General features: G+C 35.8%; 1 pseudogene across 1 annotated transcript; it reads left to right on the top strand.

The window, feature by feature from the left end:
• The first annotated feature begins 3,196 nt into the window (after positions 1-3,196).
• On the top strand, positions 3,197-21,410 carry LOC149184588 (chaperone protein ClpB1-like; annotated as a pseudogene). Its single transcript, XR_016256804.1, has 6 exons — positions 3,197-3,277; positions 3,443-3,502; positions 18,505-18,700; positions 20,315-20,673; positions 20,857-21,026; positions 21,187-21,410. The product of XR_016256804.1 is annotated as a chaperone protein ClpB1-like (transcript).
• Positions 21,411-21,604: the final 194 nt, after the last annotated feature.

Below are 21,604 nucleotides of genomic sequence, written 5' to 3'. Positions count from 1 at the left end.
AGATGATGTGAGGCATAGCATGACCAACATCGGTACTGTTACTTTTCATAGGGAGTCTGACTCCCCTCTCAGAGTCACATATGTGATGTATGTTTCAGGACTAAAGAATAATCTTGTTTCTATCACGATATTGGAAGATTGTGGCTACGATGTGATATTTAGCAAAGGAAAGGTTTTCCTTAGACACATTTCCACGGGACAACTGAAAGAGATCAATGTGCGAGTCAAGAACCTGTATGCACTTGAGGTTGAAGATGCATGCAAATATTTGAGGATCAAGGCAAAGGTCAGAGACTTGGTGGTTGAGAGGGAGCATGAATTACCTCTCAACATGTAGCCTCAACAAGTTGTGGAGTAGCCACAATTGGAGAAGAAGAGAGGAGGTCAAGTGGAGACATCCACTCAAGAAGATACCTCTTGTAGGGGGAAATTTCAAGCCAAGTGGGCAGAAGGAGAACATGCAACCATACCTCATGATGTGAGGTGGGGCGATGTGAAGTAATAGTCCCAAGAGTTGCAAAAATTTGGGCAAGGTACATTTAGATGTTTTGTATCATGGATCATTACCTTGCTACAGGAGCTCACAATACACAGTAGCAGGATCGATCAATAGTGGTTGATGAAGTCATATGTTAGAGTGACAAAGGCAGAGACTAGTAGTAGTTAGATACTGGGGAGTGCAAATCAGATTTGGAAAGGGTGCATATGGCATAGTGAAGAGTCAGTAGTAGCACAAAGTTTTTAGTACACAGTGCAGTAGCTAGTAGCAATCAGACACTCTGGTGACAAATACATCATACTGATTCAGTTTGGATGCTTTTTCAGTTTAAGAAGTTGCAGTAGCAACACCACTAGAGAGAAGTGTTGCATGCAGAACATTCGAAAGGTACCAGATCGGGATAGAGTTGAATTCCTTTCTTGTTGAGAGGGAGTGTTGAAAATAGCAACAAGAAATGTTAAAAATAACAAAGAAGAAAAATCCTAATTTAATTAGTCCTTGAATTAAATGGGGAATTAAATTGTAATTCTATTCTCATAGCAACTTGTAGCAGTTAACTAAGTTAAGTTGACTTAGTTGGCTTAGTAAATTCAAGTTGGAAGTCTATATAGAGTAGCCTAGGTTGAGTTATTATTGAGTTGTAATTATTTAATTCGGTTTGACTGAGTTAAATTCAGTTAAACTAGTTCCAACTGTTGGAGGAACTAGTAGGAGGTCTAGCAGTGGGGAGCAACTTTAGTGCTCAACCAGTTAATTGATAATCCACTCATAAATAACTCATGCATGTCAGTTTTGAGAAAGACCTAGTTGATATTAGAGTTCAGGGTCAGTGTACTATCAATTGTATAATTTTTCGAGTTGTACAGATGGTGCATGCAATTAGTAGAAGGCCTATGATGGATTGCATAGTTGTGGTGAGGGATTTCCCAATTAAATATGGGCTAATTTCCAAGGGAACAACGTAAGGATGTAGGGGCTTGGAAAGCAACAAATTTGGCTAAGTGTTGTCTTGAGCTAGTTTGTGAAGTAGTGAGATAGATTGTACTTGTGCAGAGATTGTTCAGATTGAACAAGAATTTTATTTTCTTCTCATATCTTTTAGTTAATGCAACATAGATAGTCAGGTTTTGAGAAGTTTCTTTCCCCAGAAAATATTGTGTTATGTGTGATTGCAATTCTTCATTTTTTGCTTAGTGTTTTCATCGATCAATTTTTGTTTCCGATGATGAGTAGAGTAGATTCAAATATTTTGTTATATCATATTACATAAGCAGTTTGAATCTACAAGTAAAAATCTACAATTTGGAGAGTGTGGATGAAATTTGTATTGCAAATTTCTTACTTTGTTAATGGTCATCATATGCATAGAGGTTGTGCTACATAAGAATGGTTGTGTCACATGCTATTGATTAATTTTTAGGATTACTTGCATATGTTGTTGTTGGCACATATATGTTGTGCCATATGATAGTTTCCAGATGATTAGAGGCATGTTGTTGCTTGATATTCAGTTGGTGGTTATAGTGTTGATTGATCATGGATCAATGCCTTGTATTTTCATTGCTTATATTCATTGTGTTGATTGAGTGATCCATGAAATGGATTGTATGTATCGTCATGAGTCAAGATTGTCTTGAGAGAGAGCATCATGAGATTTATTTCATCCTTATATTAGCTGGTATATGCTATGTTTTGCAGTCATGTATGGGATTTCATAATTATTTTGTAGTCATGTAACATCATGTATCATTGGTAGAGTCATATGAGTGATGTTCATGTACATGTGAGGAGTCATATTTCAGTTTTGATGAATAATTGTCACAGTCTATCATTTTTGTAACCATGTAGTAGGATTATGAAGCCATGTACTTTCATTGCAATATTTTTGAGTCATAGTCCTTGGTTCTTTTGGAGTAGCCTCCTACTTGTCACATGGAGGAAATTATGTGTTGTTGCTCACACTATATTGTTGAAGATGGTCATCATATGTATTGCTGCTATTGTTGTCGGTTATCATATGTTGTTGCATGGGAGGATGTTGTTTCCATTATCTACACTATGTTATGGATGTAGTGTAGTCTTGCTTTATGATGGTGATCAGTTGTTTTGTTGTTGTTGCTAGTGATGTTGATGTAGATATGATGTTCATGTTGATGCTCATGTTGTCATTGGTTTGGATGAGAGTGAGGTCGATGTAGTTGGTGCTATTGAGATGAGTGATGTTGTCGCTATTGTTTCTTATGATATGTTGTTGTTGTTGAGAGCCACAATATATTGATGCTATTTGGGCCTTGAGATTGTTGTTGCTACTTCAAGAGAGAGAGAGAGCCACTATTGCTATTGTGGTCTGTCATGTTGCTATGAGGAGTGTTTTTGTTGTCTAGTTATGATTTTACCATGCTGATATATATTATGTGATGTTATGTTTGATAGTTATGGTATGGTGCTACCCACACTATGTAGATGGTTATGGTTGTTGCTGCTTGTTGAGAAACAACTAGTGTCCAAGGGGAGTAGTGTCTATTTCATCTATGCTTTCTTGGATGAGCACAACCATTTTCCATTGATGTCAAAGGGGGAGTGAATGAGGTTGATTTGGTTGACCCAATTTGGGTTGACATCAATGAAAAAGGGGGAGATTTCTGGCATTGATGTTGTGATGATATGTTTGGTTGGCATTGATGTCAACCTAGTATCATGGTGTTGGAGGATGCATTGGTGATGGTTGGAATTGATGTCAACCAGGTTGTATGTGATTATGCACAAGCCAGTGAGATGGTACTTGGATTATGCATTGGTTGCAGACCTTAGTTTGATGGTTGCAGTTGTTAGTGCATGTTGTTGGCTTGTGTGTGGATGCCTTGGCATGATATGGAGTTCAAGTCATGTCGATGGTACTAGGTGTGTATATGGATGGTTTTCAACTTGTATGATCAATTGCAGGGTCTATCATTGATGGTTGCAGATGTTGGAGTAGTTGTGGTGAAGTTTGATGGTGTGAGAGTTAGTGCAGCTGATGGATGGTGAAGTTTGATGGTGTGAGAGTTAGTGCAGTTGATGGATGGTGAATTTTGATAGTGTGAGAGTTAGTGCAGTTGATGGATGGCATCCAAGTCAATCTAGTTTGACTTGTGATGATGATGGAGTTTATACAATGGATTGATGGAATGTTGTAGAAGCTACAATGGTTTCCTAAGGTCTATCTGACGTTGCTCAAGCTTTGGGAGAAGTTTTAGCAGTTTCTGAGTTGATTTGACTGAGTTTTGACCATCCTCTGCTCCAGTGGCATGCTTGCTGAGGCACAAGAACAATTTTAGGTCCTTAGTAGCATGGAGGCCAGCTTATGGGAGCGATCAGAGCTTTAGTTGCATGAAAAATGTGTTATGGGAGTGATTGGGATCTTTTCATGGGAATTGCTCCACATTCCTCATGCTCTTCAAGTGTTCAATTGTTTTTTTGACATGTCTTGTTCAAGACTCTTCATGTAAAGGTTGGAAAAAGTTTGTTAGACTTCTAGAATATAACTAAAATGGAATATTCATCAATAAATGAAGTTAGTGGATTGATTGAGTCAAGAGGAATTGAACCAAACCCCTTTCAGCATATGGACATAGCTCCACTATAGGATTAGAATTAATTGATTTAATCATTTTCAGAAACTACAAATATGTGGAGAAAGGCTGCTCATTTGGTTAGTTCTCTTGAGTGAGAAGTGTGTTGTAGTTTTTTGAAGAGCCATTGGTGAGGAGTGTGATTTGGTTGAAGCAGAATGTGCATGGAGGTATAGATGTAGCAGAGACAGAAGTATGTAGGGTTGAAGACTATGTTTATGTGACAGAGCTACAATGGTTTTGCTAATGCATTTTTTATTGCAGGGGAAGAATTATTGTTTGAGTTCATATGGTTATGATAGATTGGTTGAAGTAGTGTCACATGTTTTTCATATGGATATTATGTATTACATTATTGAGTTTCTACATCTAGTTTGTTTGCAAAAAATGTATTGAGGCTATGCGAATTGATAATGGTGTATGAATGTGAGAGAGGAGTATGGTTTGAGATTGATCTAGTGATTGATATTTTGAGCTATGACGATATTTTTGTTGTGATGTTCATGTCGAACAAATATAGTGTTCCAGTTTGAAAATATATGAAAGGTGAACCACATAGAGAATTGGGGTGGGAGCTCTGACAATACAAGGATTCAGAACAAATTTCTTCATAATTCTAATGGAGGTTGGGTAAGTCTTTTAAATCAGATAGAGTTTGTATAGTTGTGAGTCCAATGGTGGTTGGGAAAGGCTTGTTGACCAGATAGAGTCTAGTCGTGAGTCTAATGGTGGTCGGGCAAGGCTTGTTGATCATATAGGAGTATGTAGATTCATGAGATGGAGATCATAGTTCCTTTTAAATATTTTCCATATTGTACTCTCTATGCAATGATTTGCTTGACATTTAATAATATATATTGAGCAATGCAACAACAACAAGGGTGGTTTTTTCCCCGGTGGGGGGTTTTCTACCAAAGATCCTGTGTCCCTATGTGATTTGATGATTATGTTTCATTATGCATGTTTTATTAGTATGATTATGGCTCTCATGTGTTGATACAATTGAAGTTGTATGTTTCATATCTAATGCTTACATGTTAAGAAATGAATGGATTAATATATTGGAGAAAGAATGGTAAATTTGTGTAATTGTTATCACTACTGATTCACACCCCCTCCCTCCCCTCTCAGTAGTGATCTTGGTTCCAACACTTTTTAAATTGGTTATGGAGTAGTACAAAAACAAAATAAATGTCTACAAGCATACCTAGGGAGTTTCAATGATTTTAAGATGAAACCTTAATCCACCACATAAAACAACACTCCTTAGACCATAATTTTAGGGGAGGAAAAGTAGGAAAGGGAGAGAAAGGAAGAGGGTGAGGAGGAAGAAGAAGAATAAAAAGAAGGGAGTGGTTTTTTTGGGCAGGTGTGGGTGAAAAGAAAAAACAATAAGGAGGACTGGGGAAAAAATGAGGAAGAGGGGAAAGAGAATATAGGATAAAAGAAAAAGGAAGACAGGGAGGGGGGGTGGGGATAAGAGAAAGAGTGGGAGTGTAGGAAAAATATGATTGGAAGAAAAAGAATAGGGAAAGAAAAATAGGATTGGAACATGCTAACAAGGGGAGAGAGGATGAGGGAGAGACATAAGAAAAAAAAGAGGGAAAAGAGAGGGGGTAAGGGATAAGAGAAAGAGGAAAATGAAAAGTGGAGAGGTAGAGGTAGAAAAAGATGAGTAGGGAAGAGGAAGAGAAAAAGGAGAAGATAGAGAGGGAGAAGAAGAGGGAGAAGAAGAGGAAGGAGAAGAAGGAGAGGAGGAGAAGAAGAGGAAGGGTCGAGAGGACCCTCTCTCTCTCTCTCTCTCTCTCTCTCTCTCTCTCTATATATATATATATATATATATATATATATATATATAGAGAGAGAGATATATAGATATCTTCTTCGCCCATCTACAATACCAAACACTCATGTATTTTTTTTTGGTAAATTCATAAACTGTATATTAGCAAGAGAAGCTTTTATATTGCTAACAACAACTCAAATTCTCGATAAAACCAAATGAAAGGAAGAACCATAGAATTTGATTCAGAAGTCTCAAAACTAACAAATCAACCTTAACATAGTAAATGACATGTATAAAAAAATGAGGCTTATCAATCATGAAGAAAGTAACTAAAACCTATAGAAATATATGGCTAATATATAACAAAAATTAAAACTTTTCTATGAGATTTAGTTGTACTCGAAGTAGCACTAAGGTTTATCCATAGGTGATGAATGCTTAGGATTGCACGAGGGAGGTAACTCCCTACATTGGAATATTGCATTATCCATGTGCCCCATCCTTTCATCCATATCCTGGTAGAGAAATTGTAGCTCTTCCATGCTAAGGAGTAGCTAGTTCCTGCTCTCATTACATTCAAACAATATCTTTCCCAAGGGTTACCTAATGAGCCAATATAAGTGAATGATGTGCAGGTTTTGGTTTTCGTGAGCACAATTATTTCCCATGTTAGGCACTCTGTCCGAGATTGTTGTGATGATACATGAAACAGAGAGGTTCTCTATATCATCAATGACCTCTTTCTTTGTATCTTGAATTTCATGTTGCACTTCTAGAGAAGTCTATAGTTGGTATCATTTGGCTTAGGTGTGACCTATAAAACAAGCTTGAGAACTTCTAGGATCTCCATGACCCCTTGCACCTCTAAAATATCTGAGTCTTTTTCAAGACATGGTGGGGTGAAATGTACAAAGGAAGAGAAAGGGGTGGGAAAAGAAGGGGAAAATAGTGTGGATAGGGGAAAAAATGAAAGATAGAAAAGCCACATGACCATGATCTGGCTTGATTCATCTCTTGTCTTCCAACTGGATTTAATTCTAATGGATAATGTACATAATTTAAACTTGGATTCAAATCCTCTCAGTGCAACTTCTCTCAGCGTAGTTCCTATTTTAACATTATGGCAAGATGGGTGCCATATCCAACTATATTGGATCCTAAGCACATATTATATCATCACTAGTTGTATATCGATCTCTAAACGCAATTTTAACCTGCTAAAAAAGTTGAACTTAAATTCCAAGCTGAATAAAATGGCTATGCAAACTTCAACCTCAATTTCAACTATATATTCGATCTATTAAAAATGTATATGTGTGGGTGTGTGTGATATGTATATTTAAAAATTAAAACTCTATATATAAATAAGGGGCTAATTCACTTAATTTAATTAATTGAGTAAAAGGAGACAAAAAAATCCAAGTTAAAAAAATTTAATTTAATAATCATGGTGAAAATGTTAAAGTAGCATACCCATGAGAATTAAAGAGTTGGAACACCATATGCAAAAATTTAAGAGTTCCTTGGGACATTCGTTACCTCACATAAATAAATATGTTTACCAAGAGTTACCGTCCACTATAATTTTGTTGGGATAGGGTCCCCTTGGGTCAATTTTGTAAACAATTTTGTTATTATTGTAAAATCTCCGCATTTTGAGGAGCGGAGCGCGAAGGTCATTAGGAGTGAAAGGGGCTTTAGGAAGGTCAAAGCCCCTTAGTTTGTTAGAAGTTACTTTGTTTTATGACCCGCACATGGTTCGTAGACCATGATATTGTAATAGAAGATGGTATAAAAAGGAGTCATAGAGAGTCATATGAAGTAAGTTAATCAAGCAGTGAATGATCTAAGTAAGAGAAGTCTGTACTTAGGCGAAGGGGAAGGCTCCTACAGTTGTGTGCGCGGAGACCTTGGCAAGTCCACAGCTGAGTGGTGGGCCCCTGCAGCTATGTGCACATGGTAGAAAGAGTGTGTAATTGAAGATTTGAGCATAATAAAGGCTATTTTGAAGCATTATCTATGTATTTGTGCGTTATACTTTACTTCTGAATTTACTGTATGATTCGCTCTGTTTACTGCAATTATCCTGAGAAGTACTTAATAAATGCATGAAAGTGGTAGATCTGTTTAATTACTTGATGTTATGAATGTTTAGAACAGTTAGCGCAGAGTTTTGATCTGTTAATTGTAAATTACTGTAATTTTCAGGTTTTAAGGGTTAGGGTTCGCGAAGATCAGAATAAAGCCCTAGGAGTAACAAAAACACATGACATAGTCATTTAGATGCAAAAACATAGTTTTGGCATCCCCCAATACTGTCTCAGGTGAGATTGCAGCCTGTGCTACACGGGTTGTTGCCGAAAGGGTTGGTAGTGTAGGGTTTTGTTGGTTAGCACAACTAACTCTGAACCTGGGTCCAAGCCCCCTCAAGCCAACATCGTGACATGTGTATTCGTTGTGTTGTACTTTGTGTATGTATATGTATTGTGTTGTACATCAGGTGTAGGTGTATGTATTGTGTGGTGGTGTACACCGGATGTAGGAGTATGTATTATGTTGTGTTGTACACTGGGTGTAGTTGTTTGTGTGGTATGTTAGGTGTAGGTGCATGTATTGCATGGTGTTGTATGTCATGTGTGGTTGTATGTGTGTGATGCACACTATGTGTATGTGCACATGGTTGAGGCGAAGGCACTGGGTGTTTGTCGGGTGTGGCAACCGATCCGGTGTGCATATGAAATAAGGACAAAGGTAGAAGCTAAGGATTGATTAAAGGATAAGTATCAATATTTTTATTTTAGTTTTATTATGCATGTGATTTATGATTACGATCTATGATGATTACATGTGATCTATGATTCTGGTTTATGATGGTTACATGTGATTTATGATTTTGATCTATGATGGTTGTGTTTTGAGCTAACCTAATGTGATATGTTTATACATGATAATTTGGTCAAAGATGCTAGTTTGACTTGTTGTGACAGGAAACAAACAAAATTTCAAGTATACCTTTTTGACAGACCACCAATGAGGTATGATTTGAAGTTATTTCAATTTATTTGCCATTAATGGAAATTATGTGCTTGGTACAGGAAAGCATGAAATGCCCGGTTGGGTGGTCGAAATTGACAGTAAGCATTAGCAACAACATAAAAAGGAATTGGAATAAGCAATAGTATGCTAGTAAAGCATTTAGGAGCAGGGCCATTGTGGGACACTGGTACCCAATAGTGTCCATTGATTGCCATGAGCATGCTATGACTGGTATGATGGTTTTAAGGCAGGGATATGCCTTGGTTTTTGGACCTTCCAATGCGAGGAAACTTTGTCAAGGGATGGACTGCCCGAGATGGGGGTGCCGGCGGAACTTGGAAGGTGTGTGACTACACGGAAGGGGGTGGTTGGATTGCTCGACGGACTGTGTAGCAGAGAAGGGAAGTTCAGGGATATATTTGTTTTGGTAATTAACATTGCCATATGGAATCAAATGCACATTGGGAGTGTGCCTTGGAACAATGAGGCGGTAACTGTTCACTGAGAGGACAAGTGGTGCAGGATTATAATGTTGGACATTGGATACAGATTTAACCTTGCAGTGGATTTTGGACTTCCTGGGAAGGAGGTGAATCCAGGTATTACTTTGAGGGTGGAGGTGTGAGCCTCTGGATTCCCTTGTTGCGGATGCAGGCACCATATCCTTTTATTTGTTGGTTGAGAAAATGTGCATATGTGTATATGTGTTTATTATTGTAAATACTATATTGAGTTGGATTTATAAAGCTCCATAGACAATATGATTATTTGTTGGGTGAAGCAAATGTGTATGTGTGTATATGTGGTTTTTATTGTAAATATCGTAGTTAGTTGTGTTATAAAGCTCCAATAAATGGTATGTTTGTCATGTTTTAGCAGATGGTCATTGTAAATACCGCAATGAGTTATGTTATAAAGCTAAATGGGCAGTATGTTTTGTTTTCATCGGTCTTGTTGGTTATAGGTGTCATCAAACACCGAGGAGGGTGTTCCCCCAAGGGGGAGGGTTCTGTAACAACCCTGGTTAAAAATCCATGTAAATATAAAAATATAAGACCATGGTCATGGGACACATATTCCAAGCTGAATGGTGGGAAAAAACATCCTAGTGGGGTGTCACTTTGATTTATTATGGCTAAGAAAATTGGCAAAGGAAATGGAAAAGGCTTTGGAAAGGCATGAGGCATCTATTGGCATTTTATTTATGAAAATAAAAGAAATTAGGAGAAAAAGAAGGTGAAAGGTCACATGTTGCATGTGAGGAGGAAATTGAAGGAAAATAATGGAAATTGAAGAAAATAGAGGCCTCATTGATAAAAAGGCTTCTGAGGATAAGTTGGAAGTTCTTGATAGGTTTTGGTGGAGCTCTCTTCTATTCTTTCTCTCTCTCTCATACTCTTGGACACTTAGATTTTTCTTGAAGCACTCTTGGAAGAGTATGGCATACTTGGAATTTGGAGCAAGAAGGCAAAGGAAAAGCAAAAAAGCGCAAGAGGACATCGAGATCAACAACTACAGTGGGTTTTGCTTGCAGGTATCGAGTTACATGTATGATTCCTTGTTAGTTTTTTCATGCATGGCACATGCATGTGGTTTCTTGGTTATGATCTGTCATTGGCATGGAGGATTTCCCGGATTGACAATGGTTTTGCCTAGCCTTGCCATTTCCTGGATAGTCATGGTGTTGTGGGTTTTACTTTTGTTTTCTGGTTTGCTCTCATATTCCTCTTGTTGTGGGTTGAGTTATTATTTCCTGGAACCTTGGTTGGAAAAATGCTCAGGAAGCCCTATAACAACTTGGGTTGAGTTACTAATCCTAGAGCCTTGGTTGGAAAAACGCTCTAAAAGCCCTGTAACAACTTGGGTTGAGGTATTAGTCCTAGAGCCTTGGTTGGATAAACACTCTAGAGCCCTTGGTGGGTTGAGTTACTAGTCCTGGAGCCTTGGCTGGACAAACGCTTTGGATCCTGACAGAAGCTGTGGGTTGAGTTACTTGTCGTGGAGCCTTGGTTGGACAAACGCTTTGGAGCTTGGCGACACCCGTTGGTAGAGTTACTAGTCCTGGAAGCCTGGTTGGAACAAATGCTCTAGAGCCTTAGACAGCTTGGGTAGAGACCAATCTGGTGATGGCTAGTGATGTTCGACCGTGAGGTGGAATCATTGATTGAGGGTTGAGGTGGTTTGGCCTCTGGAAGCCCTAGATGGTTTTGATTGATGTGTTTTATGAGATCCCACATTCATGCTTGAATATGACACTAGGGTGATTGGCTGAAGAGAGACTTGGCTCAGCCAATCTACGGTCGGTGGAACGTGGTAGTCCCATACAGGATTGGCTTTTGCATCATTAATATGAGGTTATTTCTCCTTGTTAATTCATGAGTATTATATTGGTTTATATGTGGGTTATATGGTTGTTGTTTCTTTGGTATTTTTGTTGTTATTATGCTAGTTATGAACATGTATTATGATTGCGACTATGTATGGGTCTCATCATGTTTTTACTTGTAATTGAATGAACAATGTATCTATGGCCTAATAGATGATAATGCACCTAATGTGATAAGGAAAAAATGCCTTATAACGAATCTCAGATAAGTATGACACTCCTATGCTCAGTTATATTGTTAAGACCTGTAGCTTTCATATTTGTGATATGTTTGACGAAATGCCTGTCACGGCTAGTAGGGGTCCAATATAGTCCTAGTCAATGTTTTTGCAAATTTATCATTGTTTCATTGTGATAATTCATTTCTGAACTTGTCATTGAGTTTTGGGCAGTGACCTGGGCTCTCAGCCTGAAAAAGTGGCACAAATCTTGGAGTCGCAGGCACAGGTCTAAGGAGAAAAGTCCCCAGACACATGCATACCATGCTTGGATGCATGCTTGTCCATATCAAGGGAGCGTCTGGGGGTTTAATGGTATAAAAATCAGTGGGACCCAAGGGTTGGTTACCTGAGTGGTTGGGATGGCTCCTAGGAGTTCTGTCACTGATGTGGAAGGCCTGTATGGTGTGTTTCTGTTGATTCCACTTCCTTATCTGACACATAGGGAGTCAAATCATATCATAGTAACTTCTCATCACATGTTTACTCTGGTTGGTCGGTTACTTGGGTAGATGTGGGAGGAGGGTGTTACACCAAAAAGGTTTGCAGGGTAAGTTGAGGGAGTTCCCGCCATTGTGGGAGAGCGAGATGGTTTGTGGTGCTACACTAGGTGTAGAGGCTAATGGTATTTATACATTATTAGAGGCCTGAGGGAGACATAGCATCAGGAAGGCAGAACGAAAGGGTAACTCAAACAAAAAATATGAAAAATATGCAATCACAGATTACATGAGAAAAGTGCGATACTAACCTGGGTCCCAACTTTGGTCGCTATCGTAGACTCCAGAGGTAGACCACAATATGAGGAGCCTCTTTGTGCTGAGTACTTGCGTGTTAGAGCAAACAACCAGAGAATAATGAGTTGGGGGGAGGAACCCCTTTGTATAATATCAAACACACGTGTGGGTAAGTCAAGGTTATTGTGGAAAAATCAATGATTAAAGGTAAGTTGGTACAGTAAAATCCAGTTATTGCAGATTGAGTTGCTAGGCACATCTTCGAGAAAATAGTTTACAATATCGCAGGGTTTTTTGCGAGAGGACTCACTCAATCACATTTTTGCACATGAGATTGCGATGACACAAATTTAGTCTGCGACATAATGCAATTATTACAAATCTAATCTTCATTTATGATGTGACTAAGCGCTAAAATTTGCAATAAGGTCTTTTGGGCAATTTTAGACGAATAAGAAGACTTAGGAGAATCTTAAGGACATATAGGCTTAGGATAACCATTGGAATGCACCTTATGAGGATTTCAAGATACGAGGATCCAAATTTTTAGAATGTCAAAAATTTGGGGGGTTGTTGTAGTCGCTACAACAATTTGATAAACAATTATTCTATCTTTAGTCTAGTTTCCAAGGAGTAAGCAAAAAAACAGAGAACAAGTCATGACCTTGGTAATTTTGTAATATATCAATAGAAATTAAAAATATATGTATTATTAAACACTCATTCATTATTATAATACATATTTGATTTTGATAAAACAATTATAAAAAAATCAAAATAATAATGATGATAATAATGAAGAACGTACACTAAAACTAATATGGTCTATTTAATTAAAATTCTTTAATATTTTAATTCTATCATGAGCAAAAACTTAAAAAAAAAAAAAAAAAAAAAAAAAAAAAAAAAGTAAATGTTTTAATATTTTATTTCTATCATAAATAAAAACTAAAAATAAAAAATAAAAAATTAATTGAATATTTTTAATATTTTATTTCTATCTTGAATAAAAAAGATTAAAAGTGTTCTCATTATCTTGTTGTTACAATGAACCGCACTAATGATTCTAAGTGGACAAATAATTTTTAATGTAATTATCACCGAAAATATGTTTCAAAAACTTAATATAAACTACATAGACCTAAATTCATAAATTTAAAATAATTATCACACATTTATATATAATATAATTTTAAAAAGTTACATGTTTCTAAATAAAATATAACATAATATAAAATGAAATTATATTTAATAATTAAATTAAAATATATATATATAGTTGTTTATTTTATATATAGATAAAAACCTTTTTTATTATTATTAAATTATTGCGTTTCAAGGATAAAGGTAATGGCATAAATATATCTTATGAAAGGATCTATCAAAACATAATTTGTAATTTAGTCTACGACATAATGCAATTATTACAAATCTAATCTCCATTTATGATGTGACTAAGCGCTAAAATTTGCAATAAGGTCTTTTGGGCAGATTTTAGACAAATAAGAAGACTTAAGAGAACCTTGAAGACATATAGGCTTAGGATAACCATTGGAATGTACCTTATGAGGATTTCAAGATAGGGGGATCCAAATTTTTAGAATGTCAAAAATTTAAGGCTACAACAATTTGATAAGAAATTATTCTATCTTTAGTCTAGTTTCCAAGGAGTAAGAAAAAAAAAGAGAACAAGTCAGGAGCTTGGTAATTTTGTAATATATCAATAGCAATTAAAAATATATGTATTATTAAACACTCATTCATTATTATAATACCCATTTGTTTTTGATAAAACAATTATAAAAAAAAAAAATCAAAATAATAATGATGATAATAATGAAGAATGTACACTAAAACTAAAATGGTCTATTTAATTAAAATTCTTTAATATTTTATTTCTATCATGAAAAAAAAAATTGAAATGTTTTAATATTTTATTTTTATCATCAATAAAAACTTAACAAAAATAAAAAAATAATTGAATATTTTTAATATTTTATTTCTATCTTGAATAAAAAAAAGAAAAGTGTTCTCACTATCTTGTTGGTACAATGAACCGCACTAATGATTCGAAGTGGACAAATAATTTTTAGTGTTATTATCATTGAAAATATGTTTCAAAAACTTAATATAAATTACATAGACCTAAATTCATAAATTTAAAATAACTATCACACATTATATATAATATAATTTTAAAAAGTTACATGTTTTTAAATAAAATATAACATAAAATAAAATAAAATTATATTTAATAATAAAATTAAAATATATATATATAATTGTTTATTTTATATTATTTATTTTATATATAGGTAAAAACATTTTTTATTATTATTAAGCTATTGTGTTTCGAGAATAAAGGTAATGACATAAATATATTTTATGAAAGGATCTATCAAAACATAATTTGTAATTATTTTTTCTTATTTTTAAATGAAATTAAAAATATATATATTTAAAAACTCAAAAAAAAAACAAAAAAAAAAAAAGGGAGGAAATGGGATATGTATATTTTATTAAAAGATCGTGTTTTATGGATAAAGGGAAGGCCTGTCGCATCGTTTGCCACAATCATAAACATGTTAACAAATTAGTCACAATCATAAACATGTTAACAAATTAGTCATGAAGCAAGTGAAATATAATTTTGTTTAATAACCCAAAACGTTCCGGTAACTCCTTTTACATTATAGTGTAATGCTTTATGTTTATATATTGATACGAAAGGTTATAAATAACTAAAAAAAACCTCTTAAACCTGTCACATTAACTTCCCGACACGTGTCTGGCCAGCGTTATGGGAAGATTGTAGAAACCCACTAGAAACATCTCGATTATTCTTTAATAACTGGCTTTTTTTTCATTAGGCGATTTTCAGATAGTGAAGCTAAAGAATCAGTGAAGCTAAAACGTAATTTGGGGTTTAAGGGCGGAGTCTGATACGAATTTTCAGGAAGTCTTAATATGTTTTTGTCTCTTGTTTGAACTAGTTTTTATCGTCTCATTGCACAATATTTAAGTCGATAGGTTTTTTTATGCATCAATATCTTCGTCAACACTTTTATCCTGCTCCGTTCAATCAAGTGATCAAGTGAGACACTTTCAACTATTGATTTGAACCAGAAAACAAAACAACAGAAAATAAGAAAGCACGGCAAGTCAAGAAGAAAGCACAAAAGAATGTCCATTAAAAAACTAAGAAAGCATTCAACCATTGATCTGAACCAGAAAACTTTCCACCATTGATCTGAACCAGAAAACAAAACAACAGAGAATCAAGAAAGCACAGAAAGTCAAGAAAGCACAAAAGATGTCGATTAAAAAACCAAAAAAACATTCAACCATTGATCTGAACCAGAAAACGAAACAACAGAAAAAAAAGCACGAAAAATCAAGAAAACACAAAAGAATATCGATTGGAAAACCAAGAAAGCACAAAAAGCCGGGGTGCTCGTTTCGGCAAGACGCAATATTTTTTGGACGCCATGCACCCGTCAGAGCATGCATCAGCCTTGCTGTTTCTTTTATAAAGCATTGGTCAAGGAGCTTTCCGTTATAATATTTTCGCAATAGCAACTCGGGTGGGTGCGCCATTATTGATTTATTTCCTTTATTGTTTCAGAGAGTCTTTTCTAATTTTCTGCGCGTAGTAAATTCCGAGCTCTCTTAAAATTTTATTAATTCGTGTTTGATTTCAGGTTTTATAATTTTATGAATTGCATGGTTCTTGATATTATGAAGAAAATAATTAGACACATTTTAGCGGAACTTAAAAATGAAATTTGATAATCAGTGGATTTTCCATTAACACTTGTCAATTTCTTGCATAAGTTTTTCTGCGCGTAGTAAATTCCGAGCTCTCTTAAAATTTTATTAATTCGTGTTTGATTTCAGGTTTTATAATTTTATGAATTGCATGGTTCTTGATATTAGGAAGAAAATAATTAGACACATTTTAGCGGAACTTAAAAATGAAATTTGATAATCAGTGGATTTTCCATTAACACTTGTCAATTTCTTGCATAAGTTGTCAAGAACTGTCCCAAATGTCTGAAAAACTGGTACGCGAACTTCTAAAACCCTATACAGAGCACCTATTAATTGTCGCCACTGCATCCCAAATATGTATTTTTCATTATAGTTTTGTGGGATGTTGCATTCACGGCATTGGTTTTTTTCTTATGTAATCATGTTCATGAACCATCTGTAAAGAAAATTGCGACTTGTAAATACTTCGTCTTCATCTTCTTGGGCTTCTGCGTGGGCAAAGCTTAGGGCTCGGATGCAACTCTATATTAAATACTGCTCCTTTTTATTTTTGGGTTTCTGAGTTGGCAAAGCTCAGGGCTCCGATGTAATTCTATTCTAATTAGACACTCACGCTCTGACTGCGGCTTACGAACGTCATTCATGAATTAGCTGTAAAGAAATTTGTGAATTGATAAATGCTTTCTCTTTTTTTCTTTTTTTTTTGGATTTCGAGCTGGCAAATGAAATGTAACTCTATGCTTACTAAGTTAATAGACAAACTGTGGCTTGGGAACTCCTGACTGGCTGCTTATGAATTTTGATCATCTTTTAGCTTATAACGCTTTTATTCGATCCTAGACTGCTTTTATCATACCCACAATTTGGATTGTTGGTGGATATGCTTTGTCTGAATAGCGCTTTAACCCGCCATTCAGTAGCCTTTGTTCCATGAGACTGATTTGCACTTTAGTAAGAGTGGTAATGAAGGTATTATTGGTGTATAAACTTTAGAATCAGCTTCATAAAAAGGTCAGCAGGTACACCACTTGAGAAACCACAAGCATGGATATGTGGTATTTTTAGTTTATTTTTTCTCTAGACATTTTTCAACTACGAGACGGGAGGACATGTTGTGCATAGTGAAAACCTCCGAAGTGGAAGAAAGCAAGGTGAGGCTAATAACACATGTTGCATTGATTAATTGCAAGGGATGGGCGATAGTGGGCGATATAGATCATGTGCAAGAGGATGCATTGTGTGTTGTTAATTGTTAAAGCTTTAGGAGTTATGCTTGCTGCATTTGGTTGTTTGACATAAAATCTCGGCTTTAGTAAAAGCTCACTTAGTCTAATGTCTTTCATGAACTCAATGTAATACCAAAATTTGGGCTTGTGCAAATTTGGAAATTCTATTTCATTATTCAAAAGAGCAAGTCTCCAAATAGATTAGATGTGCAGAGGCGAGGATTATAATTATTATCTAAAGATGTTCCATAAAACACCTAAAATGAATAATTGAAATCAAGGTAATATTGTAGCATAAGACTAAGAACATATCCGTTGTTGACTCTACTGGAATGCAGGAGGATACCATAGGATCACCAGCACCCAATAGACCAGCACCCAATAGACGTACAATTATCAAAGCACTCAATGTTGCTATTTCAGTTAAAGCAATCAACTCAGCACTTGGGATCAAATCCCACAAAGCAATTCTATACCTGTGCTTCAAATTGTAAAATCAATGAATTATCAATATAATTTTAAAATAATAAAAAAAAAATAGAAGGTCTTTAGCTAGCTCAAATTGCTCATCCGTTAAGCTTGATCCAACGTCTCTTCTAGAGAAATTCAACAATTCTAATTTAATAATCTTATTGACCTCTCTTGGTAACTTTTGGAACAATTGCTAGTTATAATTTGTTGAACTTAGGAAGTGCGATTTCGGATATCATCCATGACATTCCTCCAAATGTATGACAACACGGGTTCTAGGGTTCTAGCTTTTAAGTTTTAATATATTTTGTCCGATCAGGATTTATTCTTGTCACTGGTTATGGGTATTTACGTTCGGATATCATCCATGACATTCCTCCAAATGTATGACAACACGGGTTCTAGGGTTCTAGCTTTTAAGTTTTAATATATTTTGTCCGATCAGGATTTATTCTTGTCACTGGTTATGGGTATTTACGTTATTGTTAATATTTTCGTATGAACACTGTAATTGGCATTCCTAAGTGGAGTTTGGAAATCTTTATTTTTTGTTCTCTTATCGAAGCCTTAGAATTTTTGTAATTTGTATGAGTTTGAATGTAGAATTGTCTGATCACATCTTTTATTCGTGAATTTTATCCGATTATTTTGCCGTCTTTATAAATCTTTTCATATTCCGGCGTTTGTCAAGCTTTTCCTGCAATGCTAAAGATTATATTTCCTGTTTGTAATGCTGATCAATTTCTGGCTGATGATGCTGTAGGTGCAAGGAAGAGAAAAGGATCTCCATAATACCGCACAAAACCGATTTCACAGAGCGCAATATAAAATGAATCCCGAGAAATTTACACACAAGACAAATGAGGCTCTAGCCGCGGCTCGAGAGATCGCTACAGAATCTGGTGACGCCGAGTACACTCCTGTACATTTGGCCATAGCTCTTACCGAGGACGAAGGGGGTATTCTCCATCAAGCGATTCATCTGCTGCTACAGCTGGAGAGGAAACTGTGGAAGCAGTACAGAGAGTCCTTCGACAGGCCCTGAAGAAACTCCCATCCCAGGCCCTGAAGAAACTCCCATCCCAAGATCCTGCCCCAACAGTATTCCTCCTAACATTGAAATAAGATACTGCATCAACCGTGCTCGGTATTTACAAAAGAGCAATGGGGACACTCATTTGGCAGCATTGTTACCAAGTCCAAATTCGGATTCGAATTCGATACGATACGATAAAAATTCGGATGGAAAAATTTCAATTCGGAAAAAATTCGAGAGTATATATCTTAAGCATTTAAATATACATACTCTTTTTCTTATAACAATAATGTCTTGTCCGGCCTGGAGTATGCCGTAAAACTGCTTCTGCTTGGCTAAGAGCTCGTCTTCCTCGGACGTAAGGAAACAGGTTAACGGCCCAAGACCCAGAGGCATCTGGAAGGAGTGAGAGCCTGCTCCCGATTACGGACCACCAGCAGGGTTATGCCAGGTGGCGTGGTTTTCCTATTTAACAGTGATGAGTCAAACCTAGCATTCGCGGATAGCAGCCAGAGATGGCTGTCCTCACTGTTGGTTTGACACCTGAGTTGATAGGTTTTACCACCTTCGGAAAAAAACAATAATGTCTTGTCATTTTCTTCCCATTCATTTTGATATTTAAATAATTTTAATCAATATAAACAATTTTAAAATTAGTCTTTACCTACCAAAACTACAACCACATTTATCTTCAATCCAAAATCTATTTCTGTTTTAAAATTTAAAATTCCCTCCTACTTTCAAATCCGATCTAAAATCTTTTTATAATTAATATTTATTTAAAAAAATAATGTTTAAAACTCAAAACTATCCTTCTTTAATTTCAAATTTCATCTAAAATCTTTCATAATTAATACATATTTAAAAATGAAATATTGAAAACTTATTTTTATAATATCTAAAAAACAATTAATTATTATAAAATTCACTCTTCACTTACTCTTCAAGAGTTTCAATGTTTTAAACTCTTTAAGATAACACTAAAATTTAAAATTTCCATTTCCTACGTGCAATCGGGCTGCTATCTCTTCAAGATTTTGCTCCTACATTTTTTTCATAATATTTAAAATATCAATTATTTTTTATAAAAATTACTGTTCAAAATTTTCTCAAATTATTTCTTCCTTTTATGATCTCGGTTTTTTAACATCTTTAACACAACACTGAAATTTAAAACTCGAAATTTTCTCAATCGAATAACCTTTCCATTTCCTACCTGCCTTTCCATTTCCTACCTGCCCACGGCTATATTTTCAAGATTTTGCTCAAATTATTTCTTTCCTTATTTCATTTTTTCAGCTTTTTAAACTCTTTGAAACCATACTGAAATTTACAATTCTTTTCTCAATCTTACAAACTTTCCATTTCCTGCCTCTTGAGATAAAACTAAAAACCATAAAGCTACGCAAACTAACTCTAAACGAAGCTACACGAACCGAATCGAATTTTCATCGAATTATTCGATGTACGAATCGAATTCCCGAATTTCCGTATTTTTTTGTCCGATACGGACGAATTTGGTAGCTATGTTTGGCAGTAGATCATCTTATTCTTGGAGTGCTAAAACACTCCCAGGTTTCAGATTGCTTTACAGAGGCAGGTGTGAGGATAGAGAGTGAAATCTGAAGTGGAGAAGCTCAGAGGAGAGGGCAAAAAGGTAGATACTGCGTCTGGTGATACTAATTTTCAGGCCTTGAAAACATATGGCCGCAATTTGGTTGAAGATGCTGGGAAGCTTGATCCTGTCATTGGTAGAGATGAAGAAATTCTGAGAGTAGTTATAATTTTGTCTCGGAGGACCAAGAACAATCCTGTGCTCATTGGAGAGCCTGGTGTTGGAAAGACTGCTGTGGTGGAAGGGCTGGCACAAAGAATTGTTCGAGGGGATGTACCAAGGTAAGCTCTTTTGCAAGCACACAAATATATATTGTTTGCAAATTTTGGTTTGTAGGTTGCCTTCCCCAAATTTGGGGACTTTTGTGGGTCCGCACTGGTACAGTGTGTTGGGCGGGATTATCTTCAGAATGCAAGCTTGGTAGAGCCGCTAATTCATTTTGTTTTTCAAATGGTTTTAAACAGCAATTTGCTAGAAGTGAGATTGATAGCCTTGGATATGGGAGCTCTAGTGGCTGGTGCCAAATACAGAGGCGAATTCGAAGAGCGACTTAAATCTGTATTGAAAGAGGTAGAAGAAGCTCAAGGAAAACTTATTCTCTTTATTGACGAAATACATTTGGTTCTGGGTGCCGGTAAGAGAAACCTATCTTGGTTACCTACGATTCAATTTTTTGATCTAGCAAATATTATATATGTTATTAGCCTTGATTGATTAAAGGTCCTTTTAAGTGATTGGTTTTAGGCTCTGCTTGTGAAGTAATCGTGTCGAATTGAATTTTGTTTTGTTTCCAGGGCGTACTGAGGGATCAATGGATGCTGCCAATTTATTTAAACCGATGCTTGCTCGGGGCCAACTTAGGTGCATTGGAGCAACTACTCTGGAAGAGTACCGGAAGTATGTGGAGAAAGATGCTGCGTTTGAGCGACGATTCCAGCAAGTGAGTGCTTAGTCGGGTTATTAGACGTATTAATATGGCTGTTCACACGCTTCTAGTGGTTTTAATAAATTTGTTGCTATTGATATTATGGGGCAGGTTTCTGTAGCTGAACTTCGTGTGACAGACACTATTAGTATCCTTCGTGGTTTAAAAGAAAAGTGCGAAGGTCATCATGGTGTGAGAATATTGGACAGAGCACTTGTAGTTGCTGCCCAGTTATCAAGTAGATATATCACTGGTAAGTATATATATCACCGGTAAGTTGATACCTG

Source organism: Pinus tabuliformis, chromosome 3_2 (assembly GCF_031772625.1).
Source record: "Pinus tabuliformis cultivar Carrire ecotype Pingquan chromosome 3_2, CPIR1, whole genome shotgun sequence".
Classification (NCBI taxonomy): Eukaryota; Viridiplantae; Streptophyta; class Pinopsida; order Pinales; family Pinaceae; genus Pinus; species Pinus tabuliformis.
This window is presented reverse-complemented; position numbering and strand designations above follow the sequence as displayed.